The sequence below is a fragment of the Periplaneta americana genome, chromosome 15 (genome assembly GCF_040183065.1).
Source record: "Periplaneta americana isolate PAMFEO1 chromosome 15, P.americana_PAMFEO1_priV1, whole genome shotgun sequence".
NCBI classification, from domain to species: domain Eukaryota; kingdom Metazoa; phylum Arthropoda; class Insecta; order Blattodea; family Blattidae; genus Periplaneta; species Periplaneta americana.
Genome location: NC_091131.1, coordinates 13,793,223 through 13,814,162, shown reverse-complemented (window position 1 = coordinate 13,814,162; position 20,940 = coordinate 13,793,223).

Genomic DNA, 20,940 nt, shown 5'->3' with positions numbered 1-20,940 from the left:
GGCCTACTGTTTTAATATTGTTATTAATTTTCTCCAAGACAGGAGAGCATCTCTCACCCTGAAAGGGAACCGTCTGACCTCAAAACGGGTATCAAAACTTTTATTTCTATATTCCGAAATGGAAAGAGAAACAAGGATTTAATACTGATGAGACGTTTGTTCACGTCTATGATTTCTATGCACAACCTAATGCTGACATTCTGTTTTCTTATTATATCTTTTAGTGCATAAAAATTCTATCCCTATAATCATCACCATTGTTCTTTAGAATGTTGAAGTGTAACAATAACTTGCAATAGGGACTTACTATAGAAGGATTTCATCAAATTAACTGTGAAGTTTGTTAAAACTTGTAATATTCTAAGTACGGTTTACTTACTTTTAAAAATAATTACATGTTCTGTATACTTGCATTTAAAAATGATTACATTGTTAAGTAGAAAAGAGCAATATATCTACAGAGTGATTTATATAGAACTGACACATTTCTTTCATTAATTGTTTCAAAACGAATTGTGCTAGCGAAAACTTATTATACCTAAAATATAGAGGACTTTTGGGAGATTATTTACCTCTATAGCAAATGTTGTCCGGCGTTGTCAAATCCGGAGATCTCGGTGGCCACAGGTTCCTGGAAATTATTCGGTCGTCACATAACCGGATAAATGGAACCATGCTTCATCTGTGAACCATGTGATGGACAATATGGCAGGATTTTGCACAATGAACGTCTGAAACCAACGACAATAATTCAATCTTTTATCCTTATCTGGTTCCTGTAGCTGATGAACAACCGTAACCCTATATGGCTTTAGGCTCTCTGACACCCTGCGACAAACGTCTTAATGATTTTTTGGGTGACTGCTCCAGTCGTGCTCTTACGTCAACAACAACCGTGGGAAGCCTAGATGAACGATGCTTGCCCTTTTCACTCACCAGAGATCCAGTTGTTTCCAATTTGTTTACCAGTCCCAGTATTGTGTTTCTTTTGGGAGGATTGCGAACACCAAATTCTCTCTGGTATGCCCTTTGAGTAGCTGTAATTGAATTCGTAATCCAGTATTGCTTCACAAGGAAGAGTCGTTGATTTAATGTGTACTGCATTTTCACGTTGACACAAAATGTCGAAAACAGCTGCCAACAATAGGAATAAAACATAAACATCTGCGCATCTAGTGACAAGGAATCGAAACTCCAGAACATTCTGCTGCTGGTTTCAGACGTTCATTGTGCAAAATCCTGCCATATTGTCGATCACATGGTTCACAGATGAAGCATGGTTCCATTTATCAGGTTATGTGACGACCGAATAATTTCCAGGAACCTGTGGCCACCGAGATCTCCGTATTTAATAACGCCGGACAACATTTGCTATAGAGGTAAATAATCTCCCAAAATTCCTCTACATTTTAGGTATAATAAGTTGTCGCTAGCACAATTCGTTTTGAAACAATTAATGAAAGAAATGTGTCAGTTCTATATAAATCACTCTGTATATCCTGGATGGAATCCTATATAACATTATAATAATTGAATCGTGTTCCAATATCAAATACTCAACCATGTAGAGTTCACTTAACTCTTTCCCACTATATCATTTGAGCTCCCTTGCCTCCACCATAATTTTGATTTAGGTTAGAACCTACAGTACATCATAATATGGTATTGAAAATGTATTGTTTATTGTTGCAATTTTACTTTTATGCCTTTGATTGTTATGATGTTAATTTCAATGGTAAAAATGAATATTAAAATTTAAGTAATATTATTGTAATACAATACAGTAAATGTACGCCTGAAAATGCAATTTGCTTACGGAATAGCGATATATCGATAACCGTTCGATATATCGATATATTTTCGTTTATCGAAATTAGGTTTGCGATACCGTTTATTGCAATATCAATATATCGGTATTTAAATTATTTCCTCCATCACTATGCACACTCTGTTTTACAGACGAATTTAACGGCCGCTATGCTTTCAGCAGGGTTGCCATATGTACGACTATAGTCGTACGCATACGACTATTTTGACTAATTGTACGAGGTACGACCGAACTCTGTCGTACGCAATTTTGTACGACTATTTCACTGAAGGGAAACAATTACTTTGGAGCTCATAATTATTTAAATCAAATTGATGGTTAATTACTTCCTATTAGATAAGTTTTCTTCATTCAGTATGTCCTTAACTAATCCGAAAGAAACATACTTTTAAGAGGAGAAAATGACTTGAAACTCGATCTGATACTATGCTTGCCATGCAAGTCATAATTTTGTCATCTTGAGCTCTAGGTTTCACGTATACGGCGCGTTTATATCAAAGTAATACCACAGTCTACTATATACAGTCGCGAAGCTTGAGGTGTTTTTTTGCAAATCTCGCGATAAAGCGCTCCAAGCGGTTAGCAACTAGAAACAATAGACTGTCCACGGTCGACTTTGGATTTAGAGTGGACTGAGTCGCATTTCCATCGAGTGCTAGGTCGTTGCGTATTTCGCATTGATGCTCGTGAAGGAAAATCCTAACATCTATTTCTTATTTTACTTCTAGATGCAAAAAGTGGTTAATAAACAGCAGGAGGGAAGATCGAATGACAAAGAATGACGCATATCTTTATAATAATATAAAGTTTTGCTCTCTTCATTTCGAAAACACACAATTTATGAATGAAAACAAAAATAAATTAATCTGGAATGCAGTTCCAACTTTATTTGATGTTATTACCTGCAGCTGAGAAACAAAAGCTTTGCACTAATTCTACGTCTGTATCAGCGGATTCCTTGAATAATTGTACATTTTCAGACAACTTAGGCCTACTTTTTTTTTTTTTCAAAGGATATGTTTTTAATTATAGCTGTTAATTTTGTTGTTATTTTTATTTGTTACTTTACAATAAAATTTATTGATCACGTTTTATTTCCAATTCTGGTGTGATTATTATTGCTTAACCTCATCCCACTTTGTTAACTACTACAAGTACCGGTACACGTAAGTTACTTCCATTAATTCATATTTCCATTATTATTGTTATTATATTATTGTTGTAAAGGGAAATGCAAATTAATATTTATTGATTTCATAGTTCATTATCGCTATAACCTTGAATGAGTGAAGCGATTATAGTAAATTTCAGTTCGTTTTGCACAAACAAAAATAATATTAACCTATTTCTTGCAGGCATCTTCGAGTTTATGGTGGAATTTAATATACTTCATTAAAATAATAAATGAACTTTATCCATTTAAAATTTCAATAATGGAAGGAAGGTGCTAATTTTTCCAAAAGAACACGACAACGAAAGTGTAACATATTTTGTCACCTGCTGGGAGAGATCTGTGATGATGAGGCGATAGTAGCGATCCTAGTAGTGGGCAACTACCCATGTTTGCATTTTTACTACATATTGAGCTTAACGACTGTATATAGTAGACTGTGGTAATACAGCTTTAATTTTATTGACTTCCTTGTTTGTTCGACAAATAAAGTCTTTTATCGTTGAAATAGTACCGCAGTAGCATTAATAAGCCTAAACGCGCCGACATTAGGCCCGTAACAAACTTGCAGAGTTTTCGCTAGTGAGAAATGTGTTGCGAGAAAATTCAAAGATTGATAACATGGATTCAAATGGACGTCCACACACTGGAAGAGATTCTCGTTCGAGGCAAAAACCTCGCGCGAGTTTTTCGCTGGTATCGGTAGCTCAGCGAATTTTCTTGACACATTTATCAAAGATGTTTGACATTTATACTCTTTATGACGATTGAATGTAGAAAAAGATATCACAGGTGGTGATGAATTGTATTGTTTTTATTTGAAAATGAGGAAAGACGGCTGATAATTGCAGTCAGAAACTTATCGAACTTGTACGATGTCACCCGTAGGCCTATTTATATGACACACGGGATGAAAACTATAAAAACACGAAACTTAAAGAAGAAATCTGAAAATAAATAGGGCTATATTTTATTTGATGATATTTAATTATATTAATTAAACATTTGAAATAATGTATCTATATGTCTTAACAGTTTACATAATTTTAATCAGAACATAGCAAAGAATCCTCTATCATATCATGAATGGCAAAAAACTGTGGTCCATTCAACCTGAAATAACGCCTAAACGTATCATCATTCAAATCGAAACCCGTGTCCAAAACTCGCCCTTATTTTCGTAAGATAAATGTGATTTTCAGATATTTCTGGCTTTAATTTTAGGCCTACTTTTTCTTTTCATTAACACACTATGTTCATGTAACTCCATTTCCTCATCATCTGAATACTCAGATTCAACATAGCGTTCGTACGTAATTTGTAAAGTACGACAATATACTTACAGGTTATATATTTAAGTACGACAATATACGTAAATACATAAGCTATAATATATTTTTTTTATTTTAGCAGGCTATTTTACGACGCTTTATCAACATAACCTATAATATTTCCCCCAACGAACGATTACTACTGGGTGTTCAGTTCAAAGTGTGTCATGGCTCGCTGTATGTCGTCATATGGCTAGCCGATGAGCCTTGAGAATTCAATCTTCCTGCACTCCCGCAGACGCGTATTACCTAAATGCGAGAGAAGTTGCCTAGCAAGTACGGCGTTCATTCTGAAGTACGTACCGATACGTGCGGTAACGCCGGTAGTGGCAGGAATGTGAATTGTTTGGAAACACGTACTGAGGTGAGTTTTTTTTCTTACTGTCGGGATATGGCGAGAGGGTTAAGACGATTACTTACGTATTTGTTGACATTAACTTGGGCGGTCAATATGGACACGGAGCATTTGATTTGTATTGTGGAATGTTGCGGTATGCAACGGATGATAATAAATACCCTGCGTACGACTTGCCGGCGCAAAACACAGTTCGAAAGAGGTTATGGTAGAACACAGACCGTACAGACCGCCATCTGTTGCTACGACGTTCAAGTTATACCGTACACGTTCTCAAGTTCAGATTGAATGCCTTGATTAATAGGCAACTTCTCTGACATAAAACCTGAAACTCGCTTCAAATCGTTGACTCACAACAGTGACGTCATGACACACTTTGAAATGAACACCCAGTATAATCAGAAAATTGCTTTCTGCATGAAGGCAGTGCATAGATGATCATAGCGAGGTGTGATCTGTGATAGCGAGAACTCGCCAAGTGTGTGGAGGAAGGCTCTTCGCCTCTTTCTCGCAACACATTTCTCGCTAGCGAAAACTCTTCAAGTGTGTTATGGCCTTATAGAGGTGTCAGGTTTGGGTCGACTGTAGATGACTTAATTTGATATAATTTTCAGCCGCCGCATTGATAGATATTAAAATATCTGCCGCCGCGCCGGCCAAAGATCAAATTTCTGCTGACTTTAAATATAACAAAGTTGTTTCTAACCAAGCGTCATCGTGCACGCTTTACGGCGGTAGCAGTGATGATGATGAAGAATTGGGTGGTGATTTATTTCAATCCTGAATGTCATTGTAGATGTGAACATTAATTAATTGTAAGTTCTTAAAATTTGAAACTGAAATTGACTGGTAGACATATATAATATACAGGTTATTTTATGATTCTTTATTAACTGCGATGGTTATCTGACGTCGAAAAATCGAAAAATCGAAAGGGGATATTTGGGAGGAAAAATTTAAAGGTATGCATAACGCGTCCTTGCAAGGGGTTGGGGACTGTACGAAACTAAATATGTGAGCTCCAAGCCTGTTGGCCACTAGTCTCACTCAAGGGTTACGCTGCCCCACTGAAGGAGCTCTAGAAAATTTTAAAGGGGAAAACCGAAAATGGACGTAACCTCTTAGGTACCACATACGCGAGGGGGACTGAAATGTGATCAAGGGATCACAGGACGGGGCGAGGAGGAGATGGCTGGTGTTTGCCGTTAGGATGGCAGGTGTTATCTTGCACATTGAAAGGCGCTTAGCCATTTCGCAGTGCAAGTGGAATCGTGAAGACTCTGTCATCTATTGTTCGATGACAAGGCAAGTGAAGGCCGTCAGAAGAAGCGCCGTGAAATCTAAATCTGCAATTTGAGAGGTCTCTGTCCTTTCAAATTGCGACTAACTGAGTGACGTCGTACATTTAATAGACAATTTATAGGTTCTGAACTAGGGCATACGTCGTTTACAAGAAAAGGGGAATATATATGGGTATATGGGTATCTGACGCCAATTACATGAAGGTGATAATGCCACGGAAATGACTCCAGCGCCGAAAGTTACCCAGCATCTGCTCTTAATGGGTTGAGGGAAATCCTCGAAAACAACCTGAACCAGGTAACTTGTCTCAACCAGGATTTGAATCCCGGCTCGCTCGTTTCACAGTCAGACATACTAACCATTATTACACAGCGGTGGACTAGAATTATATAGGCCTATATCTATTAGGAAGCTGAGAAATGTACGACAATTTTATGCTGAATTACGACAATTTTCATAATTGGTACGACGGTTGCGATTCTTTTATCTGGGAACCCTGGCTTTCAGATTCCAGGCGATTAAGTACTGGTGTTTATGTATAAAGAAACTTCTGAAGGAATTTATATTCCTCTAAACGAAGTTCAAGAACACGTGGAAATGGCTACAGGCGTGTCCCGTAGTAGTGCAAAAAAAACTGTGATACAAACGAAGAATATAGTGTGAGGCACCAGTACATTTTTTTTTTAAATGTCGGAAATAACAATTTGAAACTAGACGCATTTGATTGAAGGCCAATTCAAAATGAAAATTAAACATAACCGTAACATAAACACAGAAGTTTGCGGCCAGGTTATCAAATGGGATCATTCACAATGATTCACATAAACATTGCCGTTAGACGTTAACATAAAAGTTTCCAAACTCTAAACTTTCATGCTTATGCTTACGTCGAATCATCATGCATTAAATTTGCTAGATAATAGTCAAACAATAAGAAGACTTAAAAGGACCAATGCTGTTGACCTTCCATTCATTTTTACTACAGCTATTTAAAACATTGTTATTTTTCTTTTGGAGTGTTGTCATGGGATAACATCTCCACTCACGTTATATTCCTTTATAATATTTACTTACTGTCTATTGTAGACAGATTGTAAATGTGGCATAATTGTAAAAAAAAAAAAATGCTTACGTGATTTGCAAACAGTACACAATCGTGTATACGACAGAACATGAGGAAATGGCGTCGTTGTTACGTTTCCATGGTTACCAAGTATCTTAGCGGTTATGTTTATGTTCCCATTGCGAATGTTGTTGATTTTACCGTAACGTTTATATTTTTAAGTTAACGCTTAAGTTATATTTAATTTTCATTGTGAATGAGCCTTTAAGTCTAGTGCGAAGGATAGTGTATGATTTTTACATCTACGAGAAATACGTTTCAACGGAATTAAACTGAAAGACGCAATTGGCTTTATCGGAGGCAATACTAGTGTTAGGAAAATGCTAAAAACTGGAAATTTCTCGAAAGAAAACAAGTAGATTGTTACCGGCATTGTTTAAAAAATGCGATATTAGGCAATAGAGGATAAACTACCGGAGGTGAATTTCTAATTATCGAGCTGAGACAAAAGTATTATGTATCTCGGTGAATTATACATTGTGTCATACCAGCTGCACAGCAAGTCTTGAAGTGCCGACTCAGCGTTGGGATCAAAGGGACAGCTACTAATAATCATACACATTGTAGCCAAGCAAAGGTTTATCTTAAATGTCCTACTAATTTGGAAAGCTCTGCAGTCATCTAGGGGTTAATATTCTCAAATGAATAAAATTAGCGTCCTCTTTTTGAAAATGTTAAACGTAAGTTGAAAATGATTAAAAAGCGATTTATTTTCTGATGATGTTATAGACCCCATTATCACAAGCCTCGGTAATATTGGTGATGGTGATGGTGATGGTAATTCCAGCTGTAACAATTAAATTAGCCACCGGCGTGATTCAGTCGGTTAAGGCGCTTCCTGCCGGTCTGAAGTTCTGCTCGGGCGCGGGTTCTATACCCGCTTGGGCTGATTACCTGGTTGGGTTTTTTCAGAGGTTTTCCCCAACCGTAAGGTGAATGCCAGATAATCTATGGCGAATCCTCGGCCTCATCTCGCCAAATATCATCTCGCTATCACCAATCTCATCGACGCTAAATAACCTCGTAGTAGACACAGGGTCGTTAAACAACTAACTAACCAACTAAAAAAAAAAAACAATGAAATGGATTGGATAGCAGAGCTTGAGGACTCCGAATAGCGGCATACGTAAGAGGCCAATGTTTTCAGTTAGATGTTTAGTCGTTTTCACTCAATTCTCGCCCGCTTCCAATAACGTCAACCAGGCTTTCGGATATTCTGCGTAAGCTGTACGTAAAGTTTTAATCCGGCGAAGAGCAGTGAGTTTGCGGATGCTAACAACGGCTGCAGCTGTGATTTTTTTTATTGGGTTATTTTACGACGCTGTATCAACATCGGTTGCTGTCGTCTGCGATACAACGAACTTTTCTGTTGATTTTCGAGTTCGTCATTTTTTCCGGTTATTATATGCTTATTTAAGTTGTGTTAACTCTCGCTAGTGGTTTTATATTTTATTTTATCCGTCTTAGTATTTATTTTATTATTGTAAATATTTTTGTTTTATCACTATTATTATTATTATTATTATTATTATTATTATTATTATTATTATTATTATTACATACAGCAGAGTCCGTATAGGTCAGTTTCTATCTGATGCTTTTCCAATTCACTGCGGGCTAAAGCAGGGAGATGCACTATCACCTTTACTTTTTAACTTCGCTCTAGAATATGCCATTAGGAAAGTTCAGGATAACAGAGAGGGTTTGGAATTGAACGGGTTACATCAGCTTCTTGTCTATGCGGATGACGTGAATATGTCGGGAGAAAATCCACAAACGATTAGGGAAAAGACGGGAATTTTACTGGAAGCAAGTAAAGCGATCGGTTTGGAAGTAAATCCCGAAAAGACAAAGTATATGATTATGTCTCGTGACCAGAATATTATACGAAATGGAAATATAAAAATTGGAAATTTATCTTTTGAAGAGGTGGAGAAGTTCAAATATCTTGGAGCAACAGTAACAAATATAAATGACACTCGGGAGGAAATTAAACGCAGAATAAATATGGGAAATGCCTGTTATTATTCGGTTGAGAAGCTTTTGTCATCTAGTCTTCTGTTAAAAAACCTGAAAGTTAGAATTTATAAAACAGTTATATTACCGGTTGTTCTGTATGGTTGTGAAACTTGGACTCTGACTTTGAGAGAGGAACATAGGTTAAGGGTGTTTGAGAATAAGGTTATTAGGAAAATATTTGGGGCTAAGCGGGATGAAGTTACAGGAGAATGGAGAAAGTTACACAACACAGAACTGCACGCATTGTATCCTTCACCTGACATAATTAGGAACATAAAATCCAGACGTTTGAGATGGGCAGGGCATGTAGCACGTATGGCCGAATCCAGAAATGCATATAGAGTGTTAGTTGGGAGACCGGAGGGAAAAAGACCTTTGGGGAGGCCGAGATGTAGATGGGAGGATAATATTAAAATGGATTTGAGGGAGGTGGGATATGATGATAGAGACTGGATTAATCTTGCACAGGATAGGGACCGATGGCGGGCTTATGTGAGGGCGGCAATGAACCTTCGGGTTCCTTAAAAGCCATTTGTAAGTATTATTATTATTATTATTATTATTATTATTATTATTAATGCATTATTTTTATTACAATCTTTGTATAATTTCTGTCACGATTATTGTATTATTATTATTATTATTATTATTATTATTGTCACTATTATTTATATCATCAGCATTATTATTTGATCCCTGTAAAATTTATGTCGACTACTAGACTGTACCCGAGCACGAGCATATGCTCATTTCGTGTATCTATTCATATGTATTCATTTCAAATGTAAATTGTAAATAAATTTGAATTTGAAATTTGAATTTGAATCTAGGTTATTTCGCGTCTGAATGATGTGAAGGTGATAATACCGGTGAAATGAATCCGGGGTCCAGCACCTAAAGTTACCCAGCATTTGCTCAAAGTACCAAAGTTAAAATTTGAAACTGCAATTGATTGGTAGACATATATAATATATATATATATATATATATAGGTTATTTTATGATTATTTATCAATTGCGATGGTTATCTGGCGTCAAAGACGTGAAGGTGATAATGCCATCGAAATGACTCCAGCGCCGAAAGTTACCCAGCATCTGCTCTTAATGGGTTGAGGGAAAACCCCGGAAAAAACCTCAACCAGGTAACTTGCCCCGACCTGGATTCGAACCCGGGCCACCTGGTTTCGCGGCCAGACGCGCTGACCGTTACTCCACAGGTGTGGACTGCAGCCGTGAAACCTACGTCTTGTCACCGGGAAGATTCGCTGGAACTCAGTGTTCATTCATACTTACTTCTATCGTAAAAAGTGACATTCAGCTATGCCAAGGTAATGGTGGGATTAATTGTGAACTGAAGTTTATACTTAAAATGAAAACTTTCACTTACCTCCGAGTGATGTGCTCCCTGTACGGAGAGCCTTTCCTCACAGGGAACGCCAGCTTGTCAGTGGAGTACATCTTTATCTCCTTCAGCCTACACTTGTGGTACTCCTCGAAGGTGTCGCTCATAACCTTGTAGGCGTCGGCGTCGCCGTGGAAAGCGTTCAGTCCGGTGCGGATCTTCTCCACGCCCTCTTCCTGCGTGGTGAACGCCTCTTTGTACGGCCGTGAGTACAGCTGTGCGTACAGCCTCTTCAGCACGGGGTCAGTCGTGTCCTGTTGATCAGATTTTGATGCCTCAGACATTGAATTTCACTACTTTCTGTGCGGAGTTCTTGAATCCAATCGAAATAGTATGGTAAACAGATTATTAAAACAAAAAACATTGTTGATCTCGGTGGTCTTGCGATTACCACGCTTGCCAGTGGATCTTAGATTTGCAGATTTATACCCGTTCTTGGACAATGCATTTAAGGAACGTGTCGCAGATTTATGGCACGACCACAGTCTACTATATACAGTCGCGAAGCTTGAGGTGATTTTTTGCAAATCTCGTGATAAAGCGCTCCAAGCGGTTAGCAACTAGAAACAATAGACTGTCCATGGTCGACTTTGGACTGTGTCGTATTTCCATCGAGTGCTAGCTCGTTGCGTATTTCACATTGATGCTTGTGAAATGTTCGTTATTGGTTGTAATGAAAATGTTAATGGCTAAAATACAATAATTGGAATAATAATATTTCACTAGAGACGTAGAAAAATTAAGTTTGTTTTAATGAAATTTATTGATCACGTTTTATTTTCAATTCTGGTGGGATTATTATTGCTTAGGCCTACTTTGTTTTTCAAATGATATGTTTTTAATTATAGCTGTTAATTTTGTTGTTATTTTTATTTGTTGCTTTACTAGAGACGTAGAAAAAGTCTGTTACAATAAAATTTATTGATCACGTTTTATTTCCAATTCTGGCGTGATTATTATTGCTTAACCTCATCCCACTTTGTTAACTACGTAAGCCTACACTACAAGTACCGGTACACGTACATAAGTTACTCCAGTAATTCATATTTCCATTATTATTGTTGTAAAGGGAAATGCAAATTAATATTTATTGGTTTCATAGTTAATTATCGCTATAATCTTGAATGAGTGAAGCTATTATAGTAAATTTCAGTTCGTTTTGCACAAACAAAAATTATATTAACTTATTTCTTGCAGGTATCTTCGAGTTTATGGTGGAATTTAATATATTTCATTAAAATAATAAATTAACTTTATGCATTTAATATTTCAATAATGGAAGGAAGGTGTTAATTTTTCCAAAAGAACACGACAACGAAAGTGTAACATATTTTGTCGGCAGCTAGGAGAGAGATCTGCGATGATGAGGCGATAGTAGCGATCCTAGTGGTGGGCAACTACCCATGTTTGCATTTTTACTACACATTGAGCTTCGCGACTGTATATAGTAGACTGTGGGCGGATTATCTATGAAACGAGAGCGCGGTATGGAGTTTACGGGTCTCGGAACGTACGCTCCTGGTTGGCCGGAAAAGGATTTGAATTTTGTTTCGCAATATTTAAGGTATATGTACACCTTTATATACAAAACAATTTGTTTTGCGTAACTTTGCTCTGTAAAATTGTTATACAATTGAGAATGGTACCAGAAAGAGAATGAAGTGAAATTATGTCTAAATTGTTTTTAAAAATTATTTTGTTTATAATTTTGACATGCAACTTGAAACATGATAGCTCATGCAGTTTTTAAGATAGAGCCACATTTTTTTCACTGTTTTATAGCTAAAACTATTCTTTTGTGCCTGACATAGAGCTATTTCTTATTTCCAATTACATTAATTAAATATAACCATATATGTAACTTATACTAATATTTTATGTTGCATAAATCATGTAAAAAAATCCATAGATAATTATTAACTACATTAATGTTATTTTACTCATTGTCAGGCACTAGGGGACATTTCAAGCTTCAAAATGACATCGATATCTTCTTGGTATCACAGTATTTGGCTGAGATATCATGTTTAAAAGAATAAAATATTCTAAAATTACTATTTACAGGAAATGAACCACAAACTCTCAGAGCCTAGAAGACTGCATCATCATATTTCACCCCTTAAGCAGCTTCACGTCGGTCCAGTTTCAGCTTCTTTCTGCCTCTCAAATACCTCCTCCTTGTTTTAACTTCAGGTGTTGAATGTTTTTTTGGCATTTTTGTCCTTATTTTCCATTGATGCAACAAATCCTGCGATGGTGCTTGTCCCAGGGTTTATTCCCATCCTCCTCAGAATTTTAATTTCTCTTTTTGGACTCTTATTAAAATGACGTACAACATCACTGACACATAAATTTACAGTTTTATGACTAACAGTAAAAGATTATAAATTACTTTATTATGTAAAAACGTGTTTTAAATCTAATGATCATGCCCTGATATCTATGCATCTATTTTGGGACTAGAAAGAAGTTTATTTTACAAGCAATGCTGGACGAGGGGATTGACTGCTACGAGGATCACTCCGAAAGTAATCCACAATATTTATTTAAAAATTACATTTTTATCCTACAGCTTTGCTATTTTCATAGAATGTAGATACATCCTTCAGGAACAATACGTCACTTTTTCACATAATCCCCGCACCTTTCAACTGCCTTACGCCACCTTGGAATGAGGGCATGTAAAAGTCTGAACCAACACGTCTGAGCTACTCTCTGGCGCCACTCACGGGATCGACTTAAATTAAATTTGAATACAAGGGGGAAGGATGTATCTATGACCTCCATAAATTGCAAAGGTTTAGAATAAAAAATAAATTTTAAAAAGTGTTGTGGATTACTTTTGGAGTGATCTTCGTAGAAGTGACCGTGGCTGATGACGCAGAATTTTGGAAAATGGAACTTATCTGAAATCGAAAATTCTTATGTCAAATTAAAGGGGAGAAAATACTCTATTAAAATAGTTATATTTTGAAAATTCTAATTTTTCATCATTTTTTGGGGTTTGTGGGTGTACATATACCTAATTAAATAACTCAGATTCTTCTAATAGTTTTCTAGTCATTTGTTATTAATCGTTATACTCTAGTGCAATTTTAATAATTGACTGTCTGCAAATAGCATAGAATAGCCTACATAGTGGTATCATGTATCTCCAATCACATATATTTGATTATTGTATAAGTTAGTAATAAAAATATAGTTCCGTAAAAATGTCATTATAGCTACATTTTTATACAAATTATGTTAATTCAAATCAATGCAATGTAATTAACCATTATGCTAGATTAAAATAAACCTAATATACCAACACATTAAAGTGTACTAGAATTTTTCTCTTCACCACGTGCGTTGTGATACATTAGTATGATTGTTGACTCAGCTTTTTTGTTCGTCATCACAACACTGCGTTGCTAGGAGATTGTTTATAGTTTGTCATTTGTTATTTTTACTGTTGTACATGTAACTACGCCTTGTATTTTGCGAATATGAAGAACATTTGTGTTATTTCTGTGCTAAATAATACTGATTGTCAAGTGAAGAAAAACGAACACTTCCGACATATTCTTCTGTTTGAGTTTAATAGAGAAACAAAGGCAACGGAGGCGGCTCAAAACATTTGTGTGTGTACGGGGAGAATGTCATCATGGAAAGCACTGAAAGTACATGGTTCTTTCGCTTCAACACACAACACCCCGTACAAAAGTTAGTGTACAGTAGGCCTAGTGGCAAAAAAAAAAAAAAACTTGTTCACTCAGAGCACGATAGACTGATAACTAAGACTTTTGTGGTTCGAATCCTGTCTGAGAAGGAAACTTTTTTTTGATCCTTATTCAATTTATTTATTCCCAGTATTTTTCGATTGCAGCGATATTTTACTACTTAATTAACTTATTATTCCCAGAACATGAATTTTACCAGCAATCGAACACACAATAGAAACAGGAACTCAACAAGAGTAAAAACGGCCTACTGATATACCCACACATTCTAAACACGCGACATGACCACAGATGTTAAGGCGCGAATAAAATAAACTTCACAAAAAAAGAAAGATGCACAGTAAGGTTAACATAAAAATTATCTTCGTACACAATTAAGTCTATTAATTTTGAGTGATTTATTAAAGGATGCATTCGAGACTAATTTAGAAAAATGTTAAACGAATTATCCTTGCACCAAAAACGGATGTTCTCTGAACCAAATGACCATATTTTAATTATTTGCATGTAATAACAATTAAGAAAATGTTAAAGGAATTATCATTGTACTAAATGAGTGGTCTCTGGACCAAATTGATCGCATGTTCATTATTTGAATACAATTTAAATTAAGTGACATATTGAACGATTTATCCTTCTATCAAACACGAATGTTCCCTGGACCAGATGTCCTATTTTAATTATGTAATTACTTTATATTTATTTCTAACAAGCGCAGCGGAGCGCACGGGTACGGCTAATAATAATAATAATAATAATAATAATAATAATAATAATAATAATAATAATAATAATAATAATAGTGAAATGAAACAATACACTCTCTTCTATTTGCAGATGACCAGGTATTAATTGCTCAGCGTCGTGAAGATTCTAAGTTCATGTTGAGGAAGTTGATGGAAGCCTTTGATTTAGGAGGTCTTAGTATTAATATGAATAAAACGGAATACCTCGTTGTGGGCAATAGTGAAAGAGATATTATCCTACCGCAAGGAAGCAAGGAACAATTAAATCTGTGAGAAATTTTAAGTATTTGGGATCTATTATCCAAGAGTCTGGGAGCTGTGAAGCAGATGTAGATCACAGAGTGCAGCAGGCAAGAAGGGCAATAAAGATGCTGAATGGGGTACTGTGGAGTAGATTCATTTCCAAACAAATGAAGAAAAGAATTTTACAATCTATAGTTGAATCTATACTAACATGCGGGCAGAGGGATGGGCACTTGTTGAACGTCAGAAGTGTAAGATACAAGCGACGGAGATGGAGAGAACAAGAAGAACTGCTAGAGTATCCAGATTGGAAAGGAGAAGGAATGAGGATGTGAGGCAAATGATGGAGATGGAAGAGTCGGTAATTGAAAGAATCGAGAGGCGAACCCTTCAATGGTATGGCCACGTAAAAAGGATGGAAGAAGAAAGACGGCCAAAGATTATTTTGGAATGGTCACCTCGGGGAAGGAGGAAGCGTGCGAGACCAAGAAAAACATGGAAAGCCGGTGTCATGCAAATGATGAAGGACCGACATATGCAGGAGGAGGATTGGCGGGATCGAGAAGGATGGCGGAAGGGAATTCAGGGCAACCGCTGAAGATTGGAGAAGCCCACCAAAAAAAGAAGATGATAATAATAATAATAATAATAATAATAATAATAATAATAATAATAATAATAATGGCCTGTCAGACTAAGCTGCGTCTTACGTTGACGTAGTTTGTGTTGTAGCTGATGTTGCGCATGCTCAGCTTGAAATCGCTTTCGATGAGCTCCGTCAGCGTGTTGATGGCGTTGCTGGACATCTGCAGCAGCGACACGATGATGGCCGAGTATGACGTCAGTACGAACAAAGACAGTAGCAGCATCGACAGGAAGATTATCCGCGACGACACGTTCTCAGGCGGGTGCAACATTCCTGAAACACAACAGGCTCCACAGATACAGCGTATTCCGAATCTCACCGGTCCGGTGGCATCAATGACGTCACGTTGCAGCGAAATAAGGAACAAAACTGCTGGAAGGATCGATGCTGTCATGGCGACCGTACAAGTTGTTGTCTGTGCTATGCTAGTAAAATTTTGCGAAATTTCCGTATTGCCATCTCGTTCAAAGAAATGAGAGCATAAACAATTTATTTCTTGAACCGGTAGTAATAACTGGTCCGTTGACATGTTCGCTCATAAGCCATTAACATATTGTTTTTACGTTGTGCTCATTACAAACAATACAGCAGAACTAAAGCAGAACACACCACCATGACACAACAGTGCACGATGTCATTCGTCTGCTAATTCCCGCCCTATACAAGAACCAATCATATTCACTGATGGCGGCTGATGGAGACTGCCACCACCTCTGCAAGCTGATGGCACCGGTGCGACACCTGTGGAGCATCAATGACGTCATCGGTGGAATTCGGAACGCCGTGATGCCATCGAATTGCTCACCGGTGAGATTCGAAATACGCTCGTAGTGTCGCAGTGTACTATAGTGACGGGGTGTGATTTGAAAACCTGTGTTAGGTTTGTCAATGGTTTCAAAATCACTGCGTGGAGAAGATTAACTTGAAGGACAACATATCTGGGATATAATTAACTATTGTCCCACTCTAAAGGTTAATGAAGTTGGTTAAGATAGCAAGCATGGCTTGAATAGTTTCTAAACTCATTCTGGATTTTCTGAATCTCCACAACATTTTCAAAGGAGAAACAATTTTTTCACTGAACTTAGATTTACTTCCAGGAAGATATGTGACTGGTTCTCAGTCAATAAATTGGTATTAAATTGTAACAAAACTAACATAATTCAATTTAAATCCTGTGCAAATTCAACCTCGCAAATTTCTAGCGCAATAATTAACAACAGATCCCTATTAGAAACAACGACAACCTAATTTCTTGGCTTAAAAATCGATAATGTGTTAAATTGGAAAAATCATATTAAAGAAATTACCCCCAAACTAAATTCAGCTTGTTCTGCTATTAGATCTATGCAAAAGATAGTAAATATCAATACCTTAAAAACAATATACTTTGTATACTTCCACTCGGTAATGAGTTTAGGAATAATATTCTTGGGAAATTCCACAGATAGTAACAGTATATTCCTATTACAAAAAAGAGTAATTAGAATAATAGTAGGTGCCAAATCTAGGGAATCGTGTAGGACTATTTTTAAAAAACTACAAATAATGCCCATGGCTTGTCAGTATATCTTTTCATTAATAGTCTTCCTCGTATGTAATCGTGAAAACTTTGTAACTAATTCAACAGTTCATAGCATAAATACACGTCAAAAAATGACTTTCATACTCCATCGGCAAGTCTATCGTGCTATCAAAAAGGAGTGTGTTATATGGCAGTAAAAATGTTTAATAGCCTCCCTATCGATATAAAAAATGAAACAAAACATAAAATTATTTAGGGCCAAATTAAAGAAGTGCCTAATTTCTCACGCCTTCTATTCTGTAGGTGAATTCATGGCATTCAATAACACTTCATGAAATTGATACTAAAACTTTGTGTTGTACTAGTAGACTATATATATTTCATCTAGACTGTGAAAATTAAGACTTTATAATAGTATTAATTTTTTTGACTTGTTCTATATTCTAGCTTTAAGCATGTATGAATACCATGGAATGTTAATAAATACAATACAATGCAATACAGAGATACTTCGACCAACTTCTGGAATTACACATAGAAAATAATTTTCTCGGAGAAAATTAAAAAAAAAAAATTCATTCCATTTTGAGAAAAGGGCAGCATTTTTCATTCCACTTTGCTATTTTCTCTGAAGTTACATATTTCTTCAGGCAAGAAATTTCATAAAATAAATTATTTCAACCATGTCAGGTACATACATCTACATTGGAAGGAAAAAAATAATGGAATGTGTCTTCAAATTTTTCTCTTTCTGGAGGACTAAGATATACGTTTCACAGATATCTTACCTTGTGAATGAATACCAAAAAGCACCGTGATATTCAACAGCATTTTTATAAAATTATAATAATTAACACTGAAAATTCGGGGATATCTATGTATAAATTATGATAAATAGAAGAAATCGAGTAGAAATATCCGTTCAGATAGAATTTCTGCATATTTAAAGACAAAACTGAAATTCTTTTAAACATTTATTATCATAATACAAATAATGAAACCAAGTGTGGGAAGTATTTGATTGTGTGTAGTTCTTGCCGAGGCAATAAGTTTTGTTTACATCCTGTGTCACCAGGATAAATGACCTAGTGTGTGGAGGTGGAGAACAATAATCACGAAGACGATGATTGTGTTGATGAAGACTACGTCGTTACCTTGTTCACAGACTATGCTGATGGAGTTGAAGATGGTTTCCCTCCACTCCGAGGGCGCGTGGTCCTTCTTCTGCAGTCTGGTGGACAGCTCCAGGCCGATGGTCAGCATCAGCACGGTGCCCGTGAACGTGGCCCACACCGTCTCGCTGAACGGCAGCGTGTAGATTATCGACACTTCGGACAGCGACGGTTTCAGGAACATGAAGGCCCCCCTGAAAATGCGTTTAAGAAATTATTATATCTAGAAAAAGTGTCCAACAAGCACGGCCCTTTGGAGCGCTGTAGGCCTTCTTACACGTAAGGACTTGTCACTTAGAGCCATGTAAGAGAAGAAACGATGACGAAGTCAACCGTAAGACGGAAGAAGCCTTGTAGTATAGCTTGAGATGGAAGATGAGGAGAATGGTGAAGATAGGCCTACTATTGTTTCATTTTATTTTAATTTTATTTACTGTATTCCATAGATCTTGAAGCTTTAAGATATGGAAAAAGTCCAGACTTATACAATTTCTCGGCGAGATTATTATTATTATTATTATTATTATTATTATTATTATTATTATTATTATTATTATTACTAGCCGTACCCGTGCGCTCCGCTGCACCCGTTAGAAATAAATATAAAGTAATTACATAATTAAAATAGGACGTTTGATCCAGGAAACATTCGTGCTTGATAGAAGGTTATATCGTTTATTATGGTACTTCATTTAAATTGTATAAAAAAATTAAAATGCGATCATTTTGATTCAGAGACACTCATTTGGTCATAAAAATTATTTTAGGAAATACAGGAAACGAATGTACAGAATAGCCTATCAAGTTTTCTGTGCATAAGAAGCTATTTTAATCTTACCTGTCCTCGATTCACTCAGAAGTTACTGTAATAACATTATAGCATTATGTCCATCTAGAGAAACTACACTTTACAATGGTGAAATAATAATTAATTATACAAATCGGTTAATTTAGATTCCGATATTACTCCATACAAACATAGAAACATTCTCTGTAGGATACCGTATGTTTCGATTGTTGTTGTCCATTTGTCATTTGTTTTTTATTCCATTACACCGCCTTAGATGGCATTGTTATTGTAACTTTGAAACTCATTTATCTCATTAAATATCAGTCCCATAAAATTTTTTCATGGAATAAAAATTATCGGAAATTAAATTTAAAGAAACTTTTGTTATATAATATTTTTCACGAAAATTAATAATAAGGGAGATATTTCGATTTATTTAATTCAAGCCCCCTTATAACCCCCCTTTTAAATAAAATATTTTGATTGCCATACAGCCTAAATTCTAAGTTACAACGAACTTAATTTATATTCCAATTTTCATATAAATCGGTTCAGCCATTGTAACAAACATCCAGACAGACAGACAGACATACAAACAAAAATTTCAAAAAAGCGATTTTCAGGGCGGTTAATTATATATGTTAGGACCAATTATTTTTGGAAAATCGAAAATTACCAGAAAAATTTCGGCTACAGATTTATTATTAGTATAGATTATTATTATTATTATTATTATTATTATTATTATTTTATTTTAGTAGATTACTTTACGACGCTTTATCAGCATCCTAGGTTATTCAGCGTCTGAATGAAATGAAGGTGATAATGTCGGTGAAATGAGTCCGGGGTCCAGCACTGAAAGTTACCGAGCATTTGCTCATATTGGGTTGAGGGAAAACCCCTGAAAACCCTCAACCAGGTAACTTGCCCCGACAGGGAATCGAACCCGGGCCACCTGGTTTCGCGGCCAGAATATTGTTCGAAATGGAAATATAAAAATTGGGAATCTTAATCCTTTCAAGAGGTGGAAAAATTCAAATATCTTGGAGCAACAGTAACAAATGAAGAGTCCACTGTAAGAATGATGGATGTCATTTGGAATACATTTTGCAGGAGAAGAAATTGAAAGTTTAAAATGCTTAGCGCTCAAAGCTTAACTGTGATTTTCCGATCATTACTGGACAATGACTATCAGTGTTAATGCCATATAACTCTCTATGTACATTGTACATGTCTTAAGCTATGCATTGACAGTCTTGGTTCATTTTCGACAAGAATCGTTCTTGGAGTGGACTCTTCAAATATAAATGAGACTCGGGAGGAAATTAAACACAGAATAAATATGGGAAATGCCTGTTATTATTCGGTTGAGAAGCTTTTGTCATCTAGTCTGCTCTCAAAAAAGCTGAAAGTTAGAATTTATAAAACAGTTATATTACCGGTTGTTCTTTATGGTTGTGAAACTTGGACTCTCACTTTGAGAGAGGAACAGAGATTCAGGGCGTTTGAGAATAAGGTTCTTAGGAAAATATTTGGGGCTAAGCGGGAGAATGGAGAAAGTTACA